Source organism: Solanum verrucosum, unplaced genomic scaffold, assembly GCF_900185275.1.
Source record: "Solanum verrucosum unplaced genomic scaffold, falcon-dt-bn FXZP01000268.1, whole genome shotgun sequence".
In the NCBI taxonomy this organism is placed as follows: Eukaryota; Viridiplantae; Streptophyta; class Magnoliopsida; order Solanales; family Solanaceae; genus Solanum; species Solanum verrucosum.
Window position 1 is genome coordinate 994,565 of NW_026019957.1, and position 22,910 is coordinate 1,017,474.

General features: G+C 32.9%; 1 pseudogene; it reads left to right on the plus strand.

Moving 5' to 3' along the window:
• Positions 1 to 10,325: 10,325 nt before the first annotated feature.
• Positions 10,326 to 13,465, plus strand: LOC125814736 (cytochrome P450 87A3-like; annotated as a pseudogene).
• The last annotated feature ends 9,445 nt before the right edge of the window (positions 13,466 to 22,910 follow it).

Here is a 22,910-nt window from a genome sequence, read left to right on the forward strand (position 1 = left end):
TGTATATGTAATATATAATCAGTGTATATATATATATATATATATATATTTCTATTATATAGAAAGGTGAAGACCCAGGACGACCAAGGGTATTTTTGTTAATTTAATAAATTCCAAGCTTAATTTAATTGTACATTTTGCATTGAGAGTATTGAACATTCCAAAAAAACCAGCCAAAGGTTATGTAATTCCCACTTTATCCACCATTAAGTTGTTGATTTCCATTGTCACACGTGTACAACACATTGGGAGGAGTAAAAGAAATTAATGCAAAGTTAAAACGTGGACCCCATTTTTGACTCACTTCAAAAGTCTATGCATTCAAGACCACACATTTTTTTAAAACAAATAAATAATTAATTTGAGTTCATAATTATTTTTGAATGTACTTACTACTTTTAATGAGATTTTTTTTCATATTCAAAATTTAAATTCGAGGCCTTTTAATCATTTTCTTTCTTAATCTGGTTTGGTCATGAAAATATAGTTTTTATTTTATTAAAAAAATGTATAATTAAAGTCGTGTTTGGTTAAATTTTATATAAAAATATAAATATATTTTTCTAAAACGCATAATACATAAATATGTCATTTAATTTGGTTTCATTGACATCAATGTCCTCCAATTTTGGGTGTGCATAGTAGACACAAAATTTGTATAGAAATGAACAAGTAGACACATGTGTCCTACTTGACGTCCTACGCGGCGATATAATTCATGTGCTATGCGACATTCTATGTGGCGTCTTACGTGAATTATGTCTCGTAGGACACATTTGTCTACTTGTTCAACTTTATATAAGTTAAATGGTAACATGTGCACATTCAAAGTTAAATGTCATAGATGTTAAGTGAGGTCAAGTTAAAAGACATATTTCTATATTATATCTTTTTAACTTTTGTCAATTTAATAAAATTCCAAGCTTAATTTAATTGTACATTTTGCATTGAGAGTATTGAACATTCCAAAAAAACCAGCCAAAAGTTACGTAATTCCCAATGTATCCACCATTAAGTTGTTGATTTCCATTGTCACACGTGTACAACACACTGGGAGGAGTAAAAGAAATTAAGGCAAAGTTAAAACATGGACCCCATTTTTGACTCACTTCAAAAGTCTATGCATTCAAAACCACACATTTTTTTTTTAAAAATAATAATAATTAATTTGAGTTCATATTTATTTTTGAATGTACTTACTACTTTTAATGAGATTTTTTTTCATATTCAAAATTTAAATTCGAGGCCTTTTAATCATTTTCTTTCTTAATCTGGTTCGGTCATGAAAATATAGTTTTTATTTTATTAAAAAAATGTATAATTAAAGTCGTGTTTGGTTAAATTTTATATAAAAATATATTTATAATTAAAGTCGTGTTTGGTTAAATTTTATATAAAAATATAAATATATTTTTATAAAACGCATAATACATAAATATGTCATTTAATTTGGTTTCATTTGACATCAATGTCCTCCAATTTTGGATGTGCATAGTAGACACAAAAAATTGTATAGAAATGAACAGGTAGACACATGTGTCCTACTTGACGTCTTACGCGGCGATATAATTCATGTCCTATGCGACATTCTATGTGGCGTCTTACGTGAATTATGTCTCGTAGGACACGTTTGTCTACTTGTTCAACTTTATATAAGTTAAATGGTAACATTTGCACACTCGAAGTTAAATGTCATAGATGTTAAGTGAGGTCAAGTGAAAAGACATATTTATATATTATATCTTTTTAAATATGGTCTACATTCCTCATTTTCTAAAAATTACTTGACTAATTATTCGAGACATACAACCAAATTGCACTAAAAGAATAATATATCAAAATAAATAATTGTATAATGTCATAAATTATATCTCATATAAGAACTACTAACATACTATTACAAAAAAAAAATCCAATTTTTTTTTTAAAAATTAAGTTGAATTTGTGTTAAGTTATTGATTTTACAAATAATAATTGATTATTCGAATATGTTTTTTTCTAAAAATAAAATAAAATATGAAATATAATTAAAATGGAATCAGTTTTAGAAAAATTAATAATTTAGGATAAAATTTTAAAAAAATATAGTAAAAGTATTAAAAAAGTTTTGAATGTTTTTCAAATTTCAAATATAACTTTAAGTTATGTTTGTAAATTTTATAATCCGGTGTTGATTTTCAAATAAATAAAGTGAAATAAAAAAATTAACTATTTCTTTGTGTTCATTTATTTTTCATATTTATAAAAATTAAATAATCAAATATAATGTTTATTATCTTAAGAAATAAGATATAATTTAATTTTCTTTTTCATGGTTATACTACTTTAAAATGAAAACTGATAATGTGGTTAATTCATGAAGTAAAAAATTTAACATTAAAGGATAAAAAATTAGATGTGCTGTCATTTAATTTTGATTCTAGAATCTGTTGTATAATTTCTTAAATTAGTTGAGTGGACAGAGAGGAAAGTGTAGGTCAAAAAGACTACAGATTACAGAAATATGATCACCAGTCATCTTTTCCTGTCCGTTGTGTGGATCTTTCCTAAACCTCCTCTTTCTAGACCTAATATGTGATCTATCTTATTCATAAACTTCTCTTGTGATGCTAATAAAGCAGGAATGGATGGTGTAAATGATTTAATTATCGTATATATAATCAGTTTATACTTAAATATATAATAGAAATTTGTAATATACGTAGCTTTATGAACTTTTTTAAATAAAAAATGATGTCTAGAAGGATTGTAGCATGTCATATTTTACAATTCTGAAGAGTAAGCATATGTTAAAATATGCTTTTGATAAATTGTATATATATATATATATATATATATATATATATATATATATATATATATATAATTGTTGCCGCATAATGAATCTTTCTGATTGCTGAAAAAATGGGCTCGAGATAGATCGTAACCTATCATATTTTTACAATTATAAAGAATAAACATACGTTAGAATATGCATTTCATAAATTGTTGTTTCTTTCTAATGAATGTAGTCTAATTGGTGCAGGTGATTGATGGTTTAGTTCCATCAACATAGATGTCCAATTGTGTTAGTAAAGCTTGCAGGGAATGACAAAGGAGCGTGCATCGTACATTATGCAATTAGCCAAATTTGATGTTGTCCCTCAATACATACAAATTAACTTACCAAAAAGGAGGAAGCAGCAGTTGCTTAGTCAACCAGCTTTCAGATTTGGATCCACGAACTTAAAAATAGGTATTTTTACTCAAAGAAGGGACTGCTCTTTGACATCATCTTGTCTTTTGGGGTTGCAATTTCAGTTTTATTTTTTATATGAATTTTAGACATTATCTTTAGAATTTCAAAACATGGTTGAAGCAGTTATATTTTGACTAACTTTCACTGCGATAAATTTCATAGAGGCAAGTCAAGATGCCGGCTCTATGCTGATTTGTTGTGAGTTTCAACCTCTTACTTGTTCTCCTCTGCTTTGGTGGTTAATTTCTTTAATTTTTATTACTTCAATGATTAGTCTCCCGGCGGTTTTCACTCCAAGTCCACCAATCCAACGTAAACCCGCCAACATCGTATTCCATAAAGCTTGTGTTCACTTACCAAACTACCCTGCCCCTTCGCCCACAACCATTAGCACACATGCCTAATAACAAGGATATCACAGTAAAATCACTTTGTTACCATAATCGAACAAACCCCATGGAATTAAGACCCCATAGTTGGACCATAATCAGACGAAAACTCAAATCGAAATGATTAGGAAGTAGATATACGCAATGTAGAAATACTTAAAAAATGATATAACTGACCTCTTAAAATCAGGATTGGATGTCAACACCTACGACATGGTAATTTTCTTTTGTTGGAATTGATATATCAATATATTCCGTTGTTTTATCACTTAGTTGTATTTTATATGACCTCTTTATTTATATTGATTTGTTGCGAGTCTCAACCTCTTACTTGTTCTCCTATTCTTTGGTGGTTAATTCCATTAGTTTCTTGTATGTGCATGTTAGTTCTCCTTTAAAAAAAATGTGTTGATGTTTTTTTTTCTCCTTGGGAACAATTTGAAATACACCATAATGACCATCTGGTTGTGCTGTTACTTTTCCTAAAACCAAATACATGCTGTCACTAAGAATAATGGTCTATTGAGTTCTCTTCCTCTCAATGCAACTGCATTCCTTTGGTTAATTTATATGAGCTTAAGGAAAAAGAAAATGTAGAATGAGTTTTTTTTCTTTCTTTTCGGTGATTACTAATTGAGAATTATGACTTCTGTCCTATAGAAAGGCTAATGATCTAAATTTATGCATTCTCTAAGTTGGTCTTTTTCATAAGCATCATGCCAGGTCAAACGGGGCTACATATAATAGGATAGATGATGTATAATTTTTTTTAAAAATGTACTTCCTATCATAAATAACTATTTTTGTAATGAAAAAATTAACATAAAATTTATTCTTGATAAAAATATTAGGCCCCCTCAAAATTGAGGGCCTAAAGCATGTGCCTTACTTTTTATAGCATAGAGTTGACCCAGTGTTGTAGTCTCAAGCCTTCATAAGCTCTTGAAAGGAGGTTAGCAACCATATATATCTTCCTTCTCATAAATATATTCATGCACAAATATACTTACATACGTGCATCATATTTTGACAATAATACTGAAATATAACGCTAGACTCTTGTCATATGAGCCAGATATATTTAAATATTCTATGTGCTAAAAGGCTTCTTCCATGATTGTGATTTTGAATTTTGCAATGTGAATGATAGTAATACTTCCTTGAATCTATTTCCTTAGGGCATTGAGTGATGCATGTTCCTTTTAAATTCACATATAACTTGATATATGCTGATTCTTTAGGGTTATCTTCACTATTTCATTTTAAATTGACATATAACCTTTAACATGCTGATTCTTTGTGATTGTCTTCACTATTTATTTTTACTTTTGCTATGAGTGCTACTATTTTTATTAGCAGTTTTTATTTCGGAACTTTTATTCCTTTCCTTGAGCTATTAAAGCTGGAGTATATCGTTTGTGCTGAGTGAAGGAAATTTTACATCTTATCAAGATAACTGCAACATTTGAGGCATCAATGGATTTATGAAACGGAATTTTATTACTCTACATGCAACTCCATTTAAGGATACCAATTTCTATTCTTTTGAAAATACAGAGAGCATCTACTCAAATTTACTGGTAATGATTCAAGGCATCAATAGATTTTGGAAAATGAATTTTGTCATATTCTATGATCAACTTCTATTCTTGTGAGAAATATTGAAAAGTATTTAGAAGATAATTGTCTACATTGTAAAGTTGTTTGTGGAATGGGAGAAATTAGTTGTATTATTGCATTTTGAAGTTCATGTGTATAATTTATGCAATGATCTATTAACTTTTATACAATATATACTCTTATCCGAGTTAGTAGTTACTATGAAAAAGTATATACCACTTGGAAATGCTAAATGTTGGGCCCGTGCTGAGCACGGGCTATAACCATCTAGTATATATATATATATATATATATATATATATATATATATATTCATTTACATTATTTATATAATTTTACACATTACAATAGTTCATCTTCTTCAATGACCGGAAGAGGAAATATATTAGAGGAAAAAGGAAGGAGTGAATTGCACTTTGCTTGCAATTGAAAAAAATATTGAATATATGATCATTTTTTTTCATAATAATTGATAATTGTCTTATTTAAAACAAGAAATTTTGACTCAATAAATATTTTGTATCAAAATGCTTTTTAATCTCGTAATATTAATCTCTTCCTCAACTTGCTGCACATATACAATCAACCTTGAGATATCCATGTCACATATCAGTAATGCAGCCCTACCTTCCTAACTCGACATATGAGCCAACCCAGCAACAAACAAGCTCATTCTACTCCTCATGTCCGCAACCATTTCTGGAGCATAATGAGACAGTTGGGTGAACTTCAACCCATACTCATGAACACTCAAAGAATCTTGCTTAAGTGTGAGGAACTCTCATACCTTAGCCTCTTTCAATTCTCGGGGAAAGAAACGCCCCAAGAAAGCCTCCTCAAAACAAGCCCAACTCGCAGGTGGTGCATCCTCAGCTCTACCCTCTTTCCACTGATCAAACCAAGTCCTAGCAACATTCTTCAGTTGATATGCAACTAGTTCAACTCGCTCAGTAATGACAACATGCATAACCTAAAATATCTTCTTCAGTTCTTCAATAAAATTCTTCGGATCCTCTGTAGTGCTCGAACCTGTGAAACTTGGAGGATTCATCCTTGAGAACTCGCGAATCCTCGAAGTGTCAGCTACTTCATGTCGATTCCCTCTTTGCTGCCCAGCTTGGTTGGTCACAACTTGGCTCAACATCCGGATAGCCTCACGGAACTCAGCATTGGTAACTTCTTCTTGAGGTTGCACTTCAGGTGCATTTGGTAACTCTTGTTCTTCAACATTACGTCTAGCAGAACGACCTCTGACAGCTCTTCGTGGAGGCATGATTATCTGAAAACACACGCAAGCACGAATTAGAAAGAAACTTTTTAGAGATCAAATTCTAACGCACGAAATGAGTGTGAAAGAAATGAGAAATTTTCCTAAGTGTTGCAGCCTCTTAATTATAGATATGGTGCGCTTCACACCGATAACCAGGACTCTACATACACGACTTCATAGACTCCCTAGGACTCTTGAACTCTGTGCTCTGATACTAAGTTTATCATGCCTCGAGCCTACACCCCGGACGTGGCTGGCACTCGAGAAACATTGCTGGCCCCAAGCGAACCATTAGCTTGACTTACTTACTCAGCGGAAGACTTAATTCAACAAAGACAAGTCTATGTAATAAACTGAAATGTTATAATGGAACATTCAACTTGGCCATTAAAGAAAACTCAAGTCTTAACATAAGATAATGACAATGAAAAGACTAAAGAACTAACATCTGACTGTCTATGAAGCCTCTAAAACAACTGAGATGGATGTTGGGACAAACCCCACGACATCCTAATGAACTAATAAAATAATTGAAAACAATAAAGATGAGTCCTCCGAAATGCAAGAAGGCTCACCAACTGACTCTAGAGTGCTCACTGGATCAACGATGCGCTGGATGTCCATCCTAGTTACCTGTGTCTGCATCATAATAAAATGCAGGCCAACTGACATCAATACATTGAATGTAAGAGTATGCGAGTTGGAATGCTAAACACAACATAGGCTTGAAAATAATCTGAATAACTTACCTGGCTTAACTCAACTCAACAAAACTGAACTCATTTCAATATAAAGCAGTTTAAAACAAGTGCAATATAAAGAAAAATTGTTTAAAGCATGACATCAACTCTGTGTGTATGCAAAGATACATATAACTCTAAGATGTATGTAAAAATACAAATAAACTATGTATATAAGAATACAATTACTTATGTGGGAGTTTCTCTAACCGACAACCATCACGTAAGAGCTATTGTGATGATACAACATTTTACCTCACGCTACCAGGGGCGTCCTATACCTTGCCAAGGGTATAGAACTTGAACTACGAAGTAGATCCACTAGTCTATGCTAAAAAGCACTAAAGGAATCATCTAAAAAGTATGACCCTTTTCTATCCATGATGGCTACATGGTTTATGGGGGCTGTGAGTTGTCTGAACTCTCCTCCATATTGGTGCTCAATACTATTCCCAAAAAATATAATATTAGCTCTTATGTTTAAAAACATACTTCTTTCTGTGATTTGAGATTAGTGCTAAAAAATTTAGCTCAAAGGCTATCTTGGAAATCAAAGTTTTCTCTTTTGCTTCATTTAGAAAGGGATTACTCTTTTCTTAAAACTAGCCCGAAGGCTCTTTGGAAATCGAGGTTTCCATTCTTGTTTAAATGTGAAAAACATTTAAAACCCTTTGGGAATACATAGTCCCCATATACCTTTGAAGAAATGAACTTCAAACTTTACTCTTTACTCAACTTGAACTTTAAGTCTTAAAACAAAGTTAAAAAATTTGGAAAAGACGTTTGGAAAACTCTAAGAACTTCTCTTGACTTTGATCTTAACTTTCCTTGAATTGGATTATGGATCCAAGGTTCATGATCTCATGTTTATGGATGATTTCATGACGTTTAGATGTACCTAAGAGTGTTGGAATCAACTAGAAAACATAGGTACATTGCTAAGGAACTAGTACGAAAAAGATGGGGGACGAATGGGAAGAACTGGCGTCCCTGGCGCTCTGAGAGGCGCAGGGCGCCAGCCTTGAAACTTCAGAGAGCTGGGTGGGGCGCTCTGGCTGTCGTGGCACCCCAAGACCCAAACTTCAGAGACTGTTTTGGGGAGCGCTGAGAGGCGCGACGCCCCAACCCCTTTACCCAGATTTTTACGAATTTCCTCCTTCGTTTTTCAACTCTAAACTTGATTGGTTCTTTCCCCCAAAGACTTAGAATCATCAATACCCTCAATATAGATCAGATTCTACTTGAAAAACACAACTAATAACATGAATCAATCTCAAGAAAACTCCAATCAACACAACCCACAAGAATTCAAAGAATTTCATCAAGAACTCAAGGATTTACTTTCAAATCTAATAACGTCGCTGAAATTGAATCATGATTGGCGCGTGGGTGAACTAACCCACTACTATGTGATCTCACATACCTTGTAGGGATCACCCCGACGAAATCCACAAGCTAAACTCGACGATCTTGACGAATCTTGCTTCTCTTTCTCCTTTCTCCTCTTCTTTTCTCTTTTCTCCAAGCCCTAGCGTATTTTGGTAAAAGCGTAAACTGATCTAATTCTGATTAGACCCTAACTTAATTACCACAAACGAAATAAATAATTGGGCAAGGAAAAGACCAAACTACCCTTTCAAAATCCGGATTGGACTTTCCTTGTTCCAACAACCCAACTTCCAAAGGGCATAACTCACTTATACAAACTCGGAATCGCACAAACTCAACGGCGTTGGAAAGATCATTCCAAGAGCTTTCCTACCATATCTGGAAGTACCTATAACTCATCCTGAGATAGAAGTTATGGCTGTTTGAAATTGGCCAAAACTCAACTTATTCTAACTTAACAAAATTTCCAGATTTTCATTCTTTCCAAAAATGACTATTTTCAATAATTAGCTTCTTCCTAGTTATTTCAATTTGCGAGATGTTACAATTATAGTATTTTCTGTATAGTTTTTGAATATCTATAATCGAATAAATATAATCTAATTTAGCTTTGAAAATTAGTCAAATTGACTCTCAAAAAAAAGTCAACATGACACCTTAAAAGGAGTGGAGGGAATATCATTTAAGCACAGGCCAAGACTTCAACCCAGTTTGTCTACAACATTCTTACTCATGTTAATTCCAGAGCCCGACTTCTTGAATGGGTCTAGGCAAAGTCTTGAGTCTTGACACATCATTGCTAAATTTGTGAGTCTAATAAGTCATTCTAAAACAATACTTTTCCAAAATGGTTGTTCCCAAACAAAATACCTCTTGTAGATCAACCAAGATGCATACTCAACTCAATCACTAAACTGCTCCGCTTTACTTATGAGCATAAATAACCTTCCCAGTATGATTTTTTTTTTGTTGGGCCCGGGCTACGTTACTAGTATATTATATATATATGGCGATAACATCTTATCTCATGGTAAATTTATCTCAATCTCTAAAAACATATCGCATTTAAGAGTTCGGATGTTTTAAATTTCCTTTTAAAAAAAAGAGAGAGGGGGGCTCAAACCCACAACTCTAGCGTGAAAAATATTTCTATGGTCTCTTCCTTACCACTAAACCGCCATTCAATTTTGTTTGGAGTACAAAAGTTAATATATATATATTTTTTTTTATTTTTATTTTTTTTTTATTTTTTTTTTATTTTTTTTTCTAGTACAAATACAAGATCTACATAAAAGCTACTGAGTTCATCTGAATCCACGAAACCCCACCTAGCTCCGTCTCTGACTGTCTCATACCCTTCCTTCGACCAACAAATTTTTTTACTCAATCTTTATTTTCACAGAACAAAAATAAAGAATCAACATCCTTTTGATTAGATATTCAACAAGGTGACTTAAAATACCATCAATCAATTCTAAATTGCGACTCTGAAATAAATAAAATAATTTGTTATAACACGAATAGACCAAAAACTTAAAGGAGGATAGAATTAAACTATTTCAGATATATATGGACTACATTATTCAACTGCCTATTTATAGTCTCCCATAATTTCCTAAAATTATAAACCATTTCCTTCTCTTTAATCTACTACATACACAATATATATTATCAATAAAATGTTGTCACTTGGTATCTATATTATTGGATCTTTAGTTGTTATAGTTATTATACATTACTGGAGGAACCCTAAAAGCAATGGAAAACTCCCACCAGGTTCAATGGGTTGGCCATTACTTGGTGAGACTATTCCATTCTTTGCACCAAATACATCATTGGATATTTCTCCTTTTGTGAAGGAGAGGATGCAAAGGTAATTAACTTATTTAAAGTTTTTATTCCCTCCGTTTTAATTTGTTTGTCATGTTTTAACTTAGCTCAAAGTTAAAAAAAAAAAAAAAGAAGTAAAAAACGACTTTTGAATCTTATGATCTTAAATTAAAGATACGTTAAATATATCAAAATGTCCTTTAATCTTGTGATTTTAGACATGTCATGTAGAAAGTTGAAGTTAAAGAGTTGTCGAAAAAGAAAAAAAAACATTCTTTTTTAAATGGGCTAAAAGGAAAAATAGAACAAATAAATTAAAATAAAGAGAATATTATTATTATTGTTAGAAGTCTTAATAATAATAATCATCTACATAATATTTTAATTAATATAATGATCAAACTTTATATACGTTTCACATTCAGGGGCGGAGCTAAGTAAGGATTTAGTGGGTTCATCCGAACTCTCTTCGGTGGAAAATTACATTATTTATACATGGTTAATTTTTTTTGTGTGTGTATATAGTAGATGTTGAACCTTTTCGACTTTCATATGTTTACTTCTTCATATTTTGAATTCCCTTAATGAAAATTCTAACTTACAACACTGTTCACGTCCCATTGATCTCTCGGCTTAAAACTCACTATATCTAAATTCTGAATCAGGTACGGGCCGATATTTCGAACTAGCTAGTTTGGTGGGACATCCAATCATAGTATCCACAGATCCTGATTTTAATTACTTCATCTTCCAACAAGAGGGAAAATTGTTTCAAAGTTGGTATCCACATACTTTTGCAGAGATTATGGGAAGGCAAAATGTTGGATCATTACATGGTTTTATGTACAAGTACTTGAAAAACATGGTGCTAAATCTTTTTGGCCCTGAAAGTTTGAGAAAAATGCTGCCTGAGGTTGAAAAAACTACAAATAATAACTTGAAGAGATGGTCAAAACAAAAGAGTGTTGAGATGAAGGAAGCAACAGCCAAGGTAAGTAGTCAAATTTCCAGGGTAATTTCACAGATGGTCACTCAACTTCTATGTATTTCGTTACATTAAATAAATTAATGGAAGACTTCTTCCAAGGAAAATCTTGATTAATAGTAGAGTTAATGGTAAACAACACATCTAAACTATTGTATTTTTGTGAGTTTCGTATTTCCATTTCCTAGGTACCTAAACTATTACTTCTTTTTGTATCAAAATACACCTTGATGTTGAGTTGACCTTCACGCATCTGTTGTTGATTGATTTTAAATATTTAACTAACTTAGCACCAATGCGTGTTTTAATATAAAAGGAGTAATAGTTTAAATAGATAAAGGAAACAACGGACAGTTGACATATGAAATTAATGAAAAGTACTGATAGTCTATATGTATTTTTGACTCTTGAAACCGTATATCTATTTTCCTCTATCTCCTATTAGAAAAAATATATATAAGCATCAAACTTTGATATCTCATGATTTAGATACGACAAAATAATCATCAAAGTTTGAAAATTACCAAATAGAGTAATTAGTTGGTAACCAGTCGAAAATAATAATTAATCTACTATTTATCACATGTTAAACTCCACTAGTTGTATAACTGACTCTTTACACTATTAAGAGTCTTATATAAGTTAAAAGGGTTAATAGCATGTTCGATCCTTCAATTATAGACACCTTCTAATTTAGTCCTTATAATATCTAATTAAGCACATTTAACTTTGAATTGCTTGAAACGTACACTTTTGATTCCTTCACTTATGAATATTCACATTTTTTATAATCATTAACCATTTCAGTGTTATGTCACCAATGTGTTATGTTATACTTGTAATGCTGCTCCATATTCGACGATAATATACTTCTCTAGCTATAGCATATTTCCTACATAAAGGGACAAAAACCATGCATTTTAATTAATGCATATGCCATTAGTATTAAAATCAGAATCTATTAATAACCAACGGATTAAAAATGTTATTCTCCCTAAATTAAATCCTATACAGTCAGATGTCTTTATAGTAACCATTCTGTAGAATATCATTTCTCTATAATAATCAAATTTTCTTTATATTATGTTATACTCTTGTTCTCTATAGAAATATTTCGTTATGACATCCAAAAATATGGAACAACCAATATTATTATAACGACGTTAGACTAAAATTTATACAAGTCATGATTGAATTAACTGTTGAAGATGTTCATTAGGGAAGAAAGAAGATATTGAAGATGCTCAAAGAATGCTAGAGGAAAGGAAATCACAACCAAGAAAGGAACAAAGTGACTTCTTTGATTATGTATTAGAAGAACTTCAAAGTAAAGACACAATTCTCACTGAGGGAATAGCTTTGGATTTGATGTTTGTGTTGCTCTTTGTTAGCTTTGAGACAACCTCTTGGGCTATTAAATTTCTTCATGAACATCCTCAAGCTTTGAAAGAATTAAAAGTAAGTGAAACTCATCTTCTTGATCAATTGAACAACATATATGTGTGTTTTTTTTTAAAGATTCTACGCGTGAATTTAAACAAAAATTTAAATAAGTTGACGCTCTTAGTCAGATTCATGTCACATAAAGTGGGACAAAGAAAATATTTATCTGCCTATGAAACATTTTTTTTTTCTTATGCGACCAAACAAATATTGTATTATAACTTATACAAAATTTTATGTTGTGATTAATTACTCCAAATACCACAATCTAAATACTTTCAGGAGGAACATGAGGCAATAATTAAAAGAAGGGAAAATGCATCTTATGGACTTACATGGCAAGAATATAAATCAATGAAGTTCACATTTCAGGTATATTTAATCTAAATTACTGTATATACTTTTTTATTTATATTTTATTTGAATATATACTTGAAAATGCAGTTTATCAATGAAACAGTCAGACTGGCAAATATTGCTCCTGCACTTTTCAGGAAAACACTCAAAGAAATCAATTTCAAAGGTTATTTTCGCATCATAATATTTCATATTCTCAAATAATTCAGAAAATTCCCATTTTAAACTCATTTTGTCAAGTTTTTTTTTTTTTACCAAGTTTTAATTAATCTCTTTACCAAGAAAATTCCCATTTTTAACTCATTACTAAGGTGCAAATGGCTGTCTTTCTCCATTGCTTTGTGACTAAATACAAGTAAGTGTTACATAAATATTTGATTTTGGTCTCACTATTTAAGTTTACATATTTTTTTTTGTTTGAATCTTTAGATATACGATGTCTGAAGTTAATATTGACAAAATATAAATGTAGAGATAGGGTGTTCATTCAATTATTTATGCTTAAAGCTACGTATTTTCCCCCCAAGTACAAGGGCTAAAAAGTTCAACCACTTTTGTCGAAAATGTCTGAAGTTCAGCCATATGAAACTTCAAATATATTTTATATCCAAATTATTTGAAGTGCAGATATAACAAAAATTTATACATAATAGCAGAATTGTCTGAACTTCAGTCATATTTTCTTAATTTACTAAGAAAGAGACATAAATTAATTCCTGAAGTTGTACCGAAAAGTCAGTTACACGCTTAAACTTTTGAGGCGACCTATTACACACTTATACTACTCAAAAGTGAATTTAATATCACCCTCAAAGCTGACATGAAAATAAGATTAAATAAAAAATAAAAAAGGCGCGTTAGAGTAAAATAAAAAGCAATTTTTCCCACCCTCACCCTTCTCCTTCACGTTACCCTACCTTTCTTCTTCCTTCATTTCTTTCTTATCACAGATACTCTTTTTGCTATAGCTAATGTGAAAAATAATTTATTTTTTCATGATAAATTTCCAAGATAAAAATAGAAAATAACATTGCGGGATAGAAATTCATCGCAAAGATCGCGAAGTCGTTCAATTAATTAGGTTCACTGTTCGAAAAAAATTTCGGTGAGACATCTAAAATTGGTCAATTCTTACTGTCACGCCCTGAGCTACCCCCGAGACGCGGACACGGGACCTAGGACCACAAGTGATCCCAAGCTAACCCTGTTGGCATGATCATGAGCATACTAAAGATAATAAACTGATGCAGAAGCTAAATCATAAATAAATCTGAAAAGATGGGGAATACCCATATACTGTAACTGAATATATGAAATCTGAGAGTTTAATACAAAAGAAATATCAAACTCAAAACACTAAGCTGAATCTAACTATGTCTGAACTAAGCCTCTAAACTGACTAGAAATGCTGGGACAAGCCCCAGCTAAGTCTAGCAAAACTGAAACTAAAGGACTAAAATACTGAAAGAAACTCATGACTATTGTCCCCGAAGAATGAGGACTCACCAACTGATTCTGCTGAACTGAAGATCGGGAATCGATCTAAGCGTGATCTGGATGCTGAGAACCTGAACCTACATCACGAGAAGATGTAGCGCACGTATGCGTCAGTACTTGAAAGGTACTGAGCATGCAGAATAGAGTAAAGCTGAAAGAACATATAACTGAACAAAGCAATAAAGCAATGAAATAATCTGAACATGATATAGATACTGAATACTGAGCTAACTGAATGCAATGACCAATTTATAACATACTGACTGAATACTGAATGAACTGTAAATGTGGTCAATGCAATAGAGTCTGACTGAACTGTGGGAGCTACTAATAACCGACATAAAACCACATGAGCTAAATGTGGAGTCCGATGTATACGCCCCATCGAGAGGACCCAATATACCCAGCCAGAGGTATAGAGGCATGCTGGCGTGATCACTAAACTGATGTTGCCCACAGAGGGGACTTACACCTACGTGGCTCGTAGTTCTGGGACTATATGGGTACGCTGAAACCCTAGTCCAACTCGGTATTATGCTACTCCCAATGAATTAAGTAGTTAACTGGTTATGACTGAATTTCTGTAAATACTGGATAGCTCGAAACTGAACATGCAAACTGAGAATGCAACAATTAATCTGATAATGGTGCATTCATAAACTGAGGCATGTAAAACTGAATACTGAAATATCTGACCTAGCATGTGTAATTCAAGAACTAAAGAAATACATAGCTAGGGTTCTGAAATTCATGCGATAAACTGAGCAATAACATGATAATCTGATTTGGAACATTTAAATAACTAATTCATGATGATCTGCTATAATTCTAGAAACCCTAGGTCTGTTCATAATCATGGAATCAAGAATCTGACTGAATTCTAGGGACCTAATGGGCGAAAGGAACCCACTAGTGAAATCCCACATACCTGGTGACGAATTCCACGGAGAAATCTTTCGATTTCGGGGCTGGAACTGATGGAACCTTGCTGCGTTCTTGAACTAGGGTTCTTGACCTCTTTTCTCTTTTTAGCGTTCTAATTCTTCTAAGTTTGATTAATAATTTGACTTAGGTAAGTGCTAGTTATGTTTCTAGGCTTAAACTAATTAAAACCTCATGATTTAGGGTCTAAACGACGTATCTTAGGGGTTAAACGAAATAGGAAAAGACCAAAGGACCCCTGAATTAACTGTTGTCGGAGTGACCGACGGTTTGGACCTACGGGCCGTAGGTCAATCTACGGTCCGTAGATTGGGTCCGTAGTTCGAGTCTGCCCGACAGGTCTTCACTAAAATGGGCATAACTTTTTACTCGGAGGTCGTAATTTAGCAAACTCGGTGGCGTTGGAAAGGTAATTAAATTATCTATCTAACCATAGGTCATGGGACACATAATTCATTTTGTGCTAAAAGTTATGACCATCTGAAGTTGACCCATCAGAATTTTCAGCTAACTGGCTGCTATCCTTCGATCTACGGTCAGACCTACGGACCGTGCTGGTCAACCGTAGTTCATGTCAGAGGCTAGGTAAAGGAGGTCTTGATCCACGGACACAGACCACGGACCGTGTGTTATGTCGTAATTTGACTGTATTTTAGAAAAATCACTTTTTGAAATGTTCTAAGTATAAAACAATTTGAGAAAAATACTTAGAAAGAGTCGCCACTTAATTTTTTTTTTGAAATTAAGAAAACTTATAATTTTCAAAGATTTAAACAGAAAAAATCATTTGAAAATACCAAAGGGGGTTCGGGGTTCAATTTACACTTCGAGAAGGGTTTAAGCATTCGAAGTGCCCGCTAACATGCGGTTGACCTGCGACTTGACTAAATATATTTGACTATTTTTTAGGAAAATAACGATTTAACATAAGAAGAATAACTTACAATTTTGGTTAACTTAAAACAAAGTTAAATAAATGACACATTTTATTTTATTTTATTTTTAGAGAAAAGGGATCCAAAATGAAATATTTTACTTGAGACGCAAGTGAATAGAATTTTATTAAAAAAACTAGATTAATTAGGACTTACTTGACTCATTTTCTAAAATAATAATTTGATCCAAATTGATTAATTTAAGCATGAAACCATTTTAATTAATTGAAGAATTAAAGTTTCGACTAACCTTTTCGAGGAAAATGACTAATTAGAAAGAGAACATTTTTTAGTTCATTTGAGAAAAATACTTTTAACTTAAAATCACTTTAAAATAAAAATGTGATCGAGTGAAGCGGCTTTAAAACATATATTTTTTAAGAACAAAGATTTAACTTAATTAAAATACAAAATTCGACCAATATTTAATTAATAAAATAAATGACCTTAACACAAAAAAAAAAAAATTCAAAGCAAATCAACACAAAGAAAGTAACTCGTCTTTTGGGGAATCTAATTAAGTTAATTAAAAAAATATAAAGTTAGAGTTAAACAACAAACGATAAATAATCACAATTAAATAATTAAAGAGTAAGGGAGAAATTGAATTTGGGCCCTTTTGGGCCAAATTCGTTGAAAATTTTGGCCTTTAAACCAATCCCGTTTTTGTATACACAGGCTGTATATTAGTGTATATCGGATGTATATAGCCCATTTATTCACTTTCCGAGACCTGTACGTCAACTCCAAAGACTTGTCCTTCGATTTTTCAAGATTGATTGACTCGGTAAATAACTTTTGGGCCTCCGTGGCCCGGTTCGAAATGAGAAGGAGATGGATTTGAGTCCAACTTGGACTCCAACGAGAGAGTGAGCATGTGTAAAAGAGAGAAAAGAAAAGAATAAGTAGACATCTTATACAAGTAATTATGTCTAAATAACAATATGCTTTGCTATTAGACAAGATAGACATCCATAATTCCCAACATATTAACAAACAAGTAAATGAGAACTCTTGATTTGAAATGGACACAAAACTTATCTTCATTTAAACTAAAGAAAAGACTAATGGAGAACTCTAAGGTATCATGTTATGATATACAAATAGAGATAACAGTTGCATATAATGGGAAAAAAAAAAAACTAAAGAAGATTGGTGAAAAAATTTCCAAAGAAGAGTATAGTTAAAACAATGTATCGACACAATTTAATGAGATAAAATTCATCCAGAACAATGGGACAGAATTAGAAGGCTGCTGTTGTCAAACCAAAAGTTTCAACGAAATAAGTATCTAAAGGAAACTATAGTCCAGATTATGAAAGAAAGCTAAAATCAAACCGAGTCATTTCATGCTCAAATTATAAGTCGAAAGCTTCCACAACATATAAAGAAATGAGGTTTACAAACTTTTGAATTCAACTTAGTCACATTTTAATTGAACTGAACGAAATTGATTAACATAGATACGGTATTCACTTAATAGCACGGGTTAAAGGAAAAGGGAGGATGAAAGATCATTGCCATATAGAACAGTTTAGAAAAAAAAAAGCAATAGCACAAAGCCACTATTTTATGCACATTAATCACGACAAATAAAGTGTGGGGGAGCAGCGAGGAAACTAGTTAAATAGAGGAAATGATACTTTTGTCAAATACGAAACAACAATCTTCCCAAAAGGGCAGAAATCTCAACCAAAAGAATAATTCGAGTTCACCCTACATTTAAATTGGAGAGCTTTTTCATATCAACAAGTTCTAAGTCTAAATTATTTCAATAGAGTGGAAATTGTAGCCTACTATATTCAACAACCAAGCCAATACATTATATTAAGACGGAAGTTGGAGGCATAAGAATATTAACAAAATAATTGGCTACAAACAGAGAAAGCTATACTTGAATAGTAAATCAGATTTTTTGCTTTAACTTTACTCAAAATACTTAAAGTGATCACATAAGAGACCAATATGCTATCACACATATGTTAGAAGCACTAAACCATTAATCCCAAAACCATACTAAGCATAAAATCAATCTAAGATGGCATAACGAGTAGTTGAAATTCAAATGGATATGAAAGGAAAACTTTGGACAGCCTACAAGCTTAAGAAAATAACAAACCACAAGAGTATATGCAGAAACCAGGAACAAGATTAACTCTTAAGTTGAATACATGCACACTTTCGAATTAAAACTAAGAAGATTCACAGATTTAGAACTCATTTCGAAGCAACACCCACTGAAATAGACTCGAAACTATGCCTAGACAAGTTACCAGCAACTTAGAACTTGAACCAATGTCGACTATGAAGAAGCGCAAACATGGACACCATCATGTCAAAGAAGAAATACTAAAAAAAAAAAACAACTCTATAAACAGTAGCTTTATACAGAGAAATCGCACCAATGCACTTGACATTTCTTAGATGCATAAACACGAATTCAGACGCCTATCATCGAACAAATACGAGGGGTAAACCCAAGATAAACAATAATCTTTATGGATGATTCAAACGAGTAACCGGAACATAATCTAATAAGCTAAGTAGATTTGTGACTATACTAACAAAAGAAATAGAGGAACATTGTTCTAGATAATACTCGTAAACCAAATTCTAACCTATAGAGACATAAAACAAAACTAAGAACACATAAACAAAACACATAGAAGAACGACGAATTAGCAAAGCTAAGAAAGAATTTACCTCTTTTCGGGCAGTGAACTGAGACAAGACGAGCTGCGAACAGAGACTCTTCCACCGCGAAATTTTAATACTAACAGCAAATCAATAAATTTAGAACCAGCTACGAACAGAAGTTTTCTCGAAACCTAGGATCTAGGGAATCGTTTGAATTTTCTTTTTGTGTAAGACGACTATTGTTTCAGAACTAAGCTCTCAAAAACCGTCCCCTAATCACTGAGAGTAAGAGGGTTATTTATAGGGAAAGATCCGCTGGAAAATTCAAACAGAGATTTGAATTTCTACTGCTCTTGCGAAGCAACAGTGAAGGCTGTTGTGTAGGCCTGCGATTTCCGTGAAAAGGGGGGAAAAAGAGACGCGAGGGTGATGGATTAGGTTGCTAGGGTTATGGGTTTGCAGACGGGCGACGAGATTTTCGGATTTGTTGGATTTTTTACAGAGGGATGGGCACTCTGTTCTTAGCTTCTAAAGAAGAACAAGATGTGTACAGGGAGTCGTTTTGCTACTGTTATGCGTGTGGTATTGTTATTGTACGTAATGGTTTCTTTTTTCTTTTTTTTTTTGGTTGAAATTTGGAAATTTGGAAAGGTGGGCTGCTAGTGGAATTGGGCCGGTTGAAGGGTAATGGAAAGAGGCCCAAATTTGATTTCTTAAAGGTTTTAAAGGAGGTAAAATAAAAATGACTAAAATCATAAAAAGAAATATAGCCAAATTGATTTTAATTTGCAAAAGGCTAAAACCTAAATGAGACGAATTAATATAATTAATTAACGAGTTTCTTAATCTTAACAAAATTAAATAACTAATTTTAAAAAAAATATTAACTATTAATTAATTAAACTAATTGGCGAAATTTAAAGCAAAATTAAAACTTTTGAGACGATTTTCAAATAAAAATATACTAATTATATACATAACTATAAAAACATTTTAATTATTTTTTTTAAAAAATTTATAAAATTGACAAAACTTACATAAAAAATAACTCGAAAAATATTTCGAATCTCATAAAAGCTAATTAATTCAAAATTATAGCCATCACTTTAAAATACACTAAAAAATATAAAATCTTCTGAGATGATCTTCGAATATGTATAGGATATACTTACTTCATACATAATTATATAAAACATATATATTATTAGAAATTATAAAAAGTGATAGACTATTTAGAAACTTGCAATATATATATATATATTTCTTTTTTTCTAAAAATTTATGAAACTAATTATTTTAAATCGTTTGAAATTGAAGAAACTCGATGATTAATCTATAATGTGGAGGTCCAAAATTGGGTGTCAACAACTGTCCCTCGTTTGACTCGGATCGATGTAAGAAATTCGAGGCAAATGAAATTGACGAATCCAATTTTGACCGACCACATCTTCATCTTCAGGAAAAGGATTTTGGTATGGACTTCAGGAATCATTGCCGAACCTCGGTATCAGGTTTCCAACATATCTCAAGCTAAATGAGAATTCAAGCCACTTGTAGTTCGATACGCTTAATTTGATGCACGATTATGAAAAAATTCAAAAGTTATCCCGATATCGAATTATGAAGAGACCGGAATGCTTGAGAATAAGATTTGAGAGAGGATGTCGGAATACAGCCGAGTTTTCGACATTGATCCCACCTACATATCCTTAGACCTTAGGAATCAGGCTGTTTGTAGTTCGACTCAATTGGTTGAAAAGGAAATCTTTTATGCAAGATAACCTTTGGTTTCGGAGAAGCGACAAAATAAATTGAGTGTGAAAAAGAGGCTTGCAACCTCTTAGTCATGAGTGTGGCGCGCTTCACATCCATAATTAAGAACTTACACGGACATAATTTCCAAAGCTCTTGGTAAATTGTCACTCAGATTAGAAAATTGCTTCCGGTGAACTCGAAATTTTCCGGATGCAAAATAGGAACTGACCAATCTAAGAAAAACCCACATGCCTTCTGATAGGGGTGTGATTTGATTGTGGTGAAAGTTGTTCCTCTGCTCGCGTCCTAAGAGTTTGACACTCCTCTTTGGACTATGTCCCAGTTCGCTGCTAAGAAAAAGTTCCACGTTGTGCTACACCCTAATTGATGTCGTTCGCACCTGTGGTTTGTTTTGAGAATTCATCCTCTTGGATGCTCTCGACAAAGACTGAGATAAAAACTCATTAGCATAAAAATGTCATTCAAATGAAGGGATAATGTCTTTTACCGTGTTGACACTGAATTGTTCTCCTTGAACATTTGACGTCAACTTTATCGGGTTTGACGTGAAGCAAATAAAGCTTGTGTCTCATATTTGCAATATAATCTTCAGTGTACTTTTCTTTTGATATCGAAGCAGTAATAGATTGATGTAATATGTTGGTGGTTCTCTTGATGGTCTGAATATGCAATGACCATTTGGCAATTTAAATATGAATGGCCTTCTCGGCGGTTTGCATATGAATGGCCCTCTCGGCAGTTTGAATATAAATGGCCCTCTCGGCAGTTTGAATATAAATGGCCCTCTCGGCAATTTAAATATAAATGGCCCTCTCGGCAATTTAAATATGAATGACCTTCTTGGCAATTTAATATGCAATGGCCCTCTCGGCATTTTGAATATGAATGGCCCTCTTAGGGTTTTGAACATGATGGCCCTCTCGGCGGTTTAAATATGCAATGGCCCTCTTGGCAATTTAAATATAAATGGCCCTCTCGGCAATTTAAATATGAATGGCCTTCTTGGCAATTTAATATGCAATGGCCCTTTCGGCATTTTGAATATGAATGGCCCTCTTGGGGTTTTGAACATGATGGCCCTCTCGGCGGTTTGAATATGCAATGGGCCCTCTTGGCGGTTTGAATATGAATGGCCTTCTTGGCAATTTTAATATGAATGGCCTTCTCGGCAACTTGAATATGAATGGCCCTCTCGGCAATTTGAATATGAATGGCCTTCTCGGCAATTTGAATATGAATGGCCTTCTCGGCAACTTGAATATGAATGGCCTTCTCGGCAACGTTGAAATATGAATGGCCCTCTTGGGGGTTTTGAACATGATGGCCCTCTCGGCGGTTTGAATATGAAATGGCCTTCTCGGCAACTTGAATATGAATGGCCTTCTCGGCAACTTGAATATGAATGGCCCTCTCGGCAATTTGAATATGAATGGCCTTCTCGGCAATTTGAATATGAATGGCCTTCTCGGCAACTTGAATATGAATGGCCTTCTCGGCAACTTGAATATGAATGGCCCTCTTGGGGTTTTGAACATGATGGCCCTCTCGGCGGTTTGAATATGAAATGGCCCTCTTGGCGGTTTGAATATGAATGGCCTTCTTGGCAATTTTAATATGAATGGCCTTCTCGGCAACTTGAATATGAATGGCCCTCTCGGCAATTTGAATATGAATGGCCTTCTCGGCAATTTGAATATGAATGGCCTTCTCGGCAACTTGAATATGAATGGCCTTCTCGGCAACTTGAATATGAATGGCCCTCTTGGGGTTTTGAACATGATGGCCCTCTCGGCGGTTTGAATATGAATGGCCTTCTCGGCAACTTGAATATGAATGGCCTTCTCGGCAACTTGAATATGAAT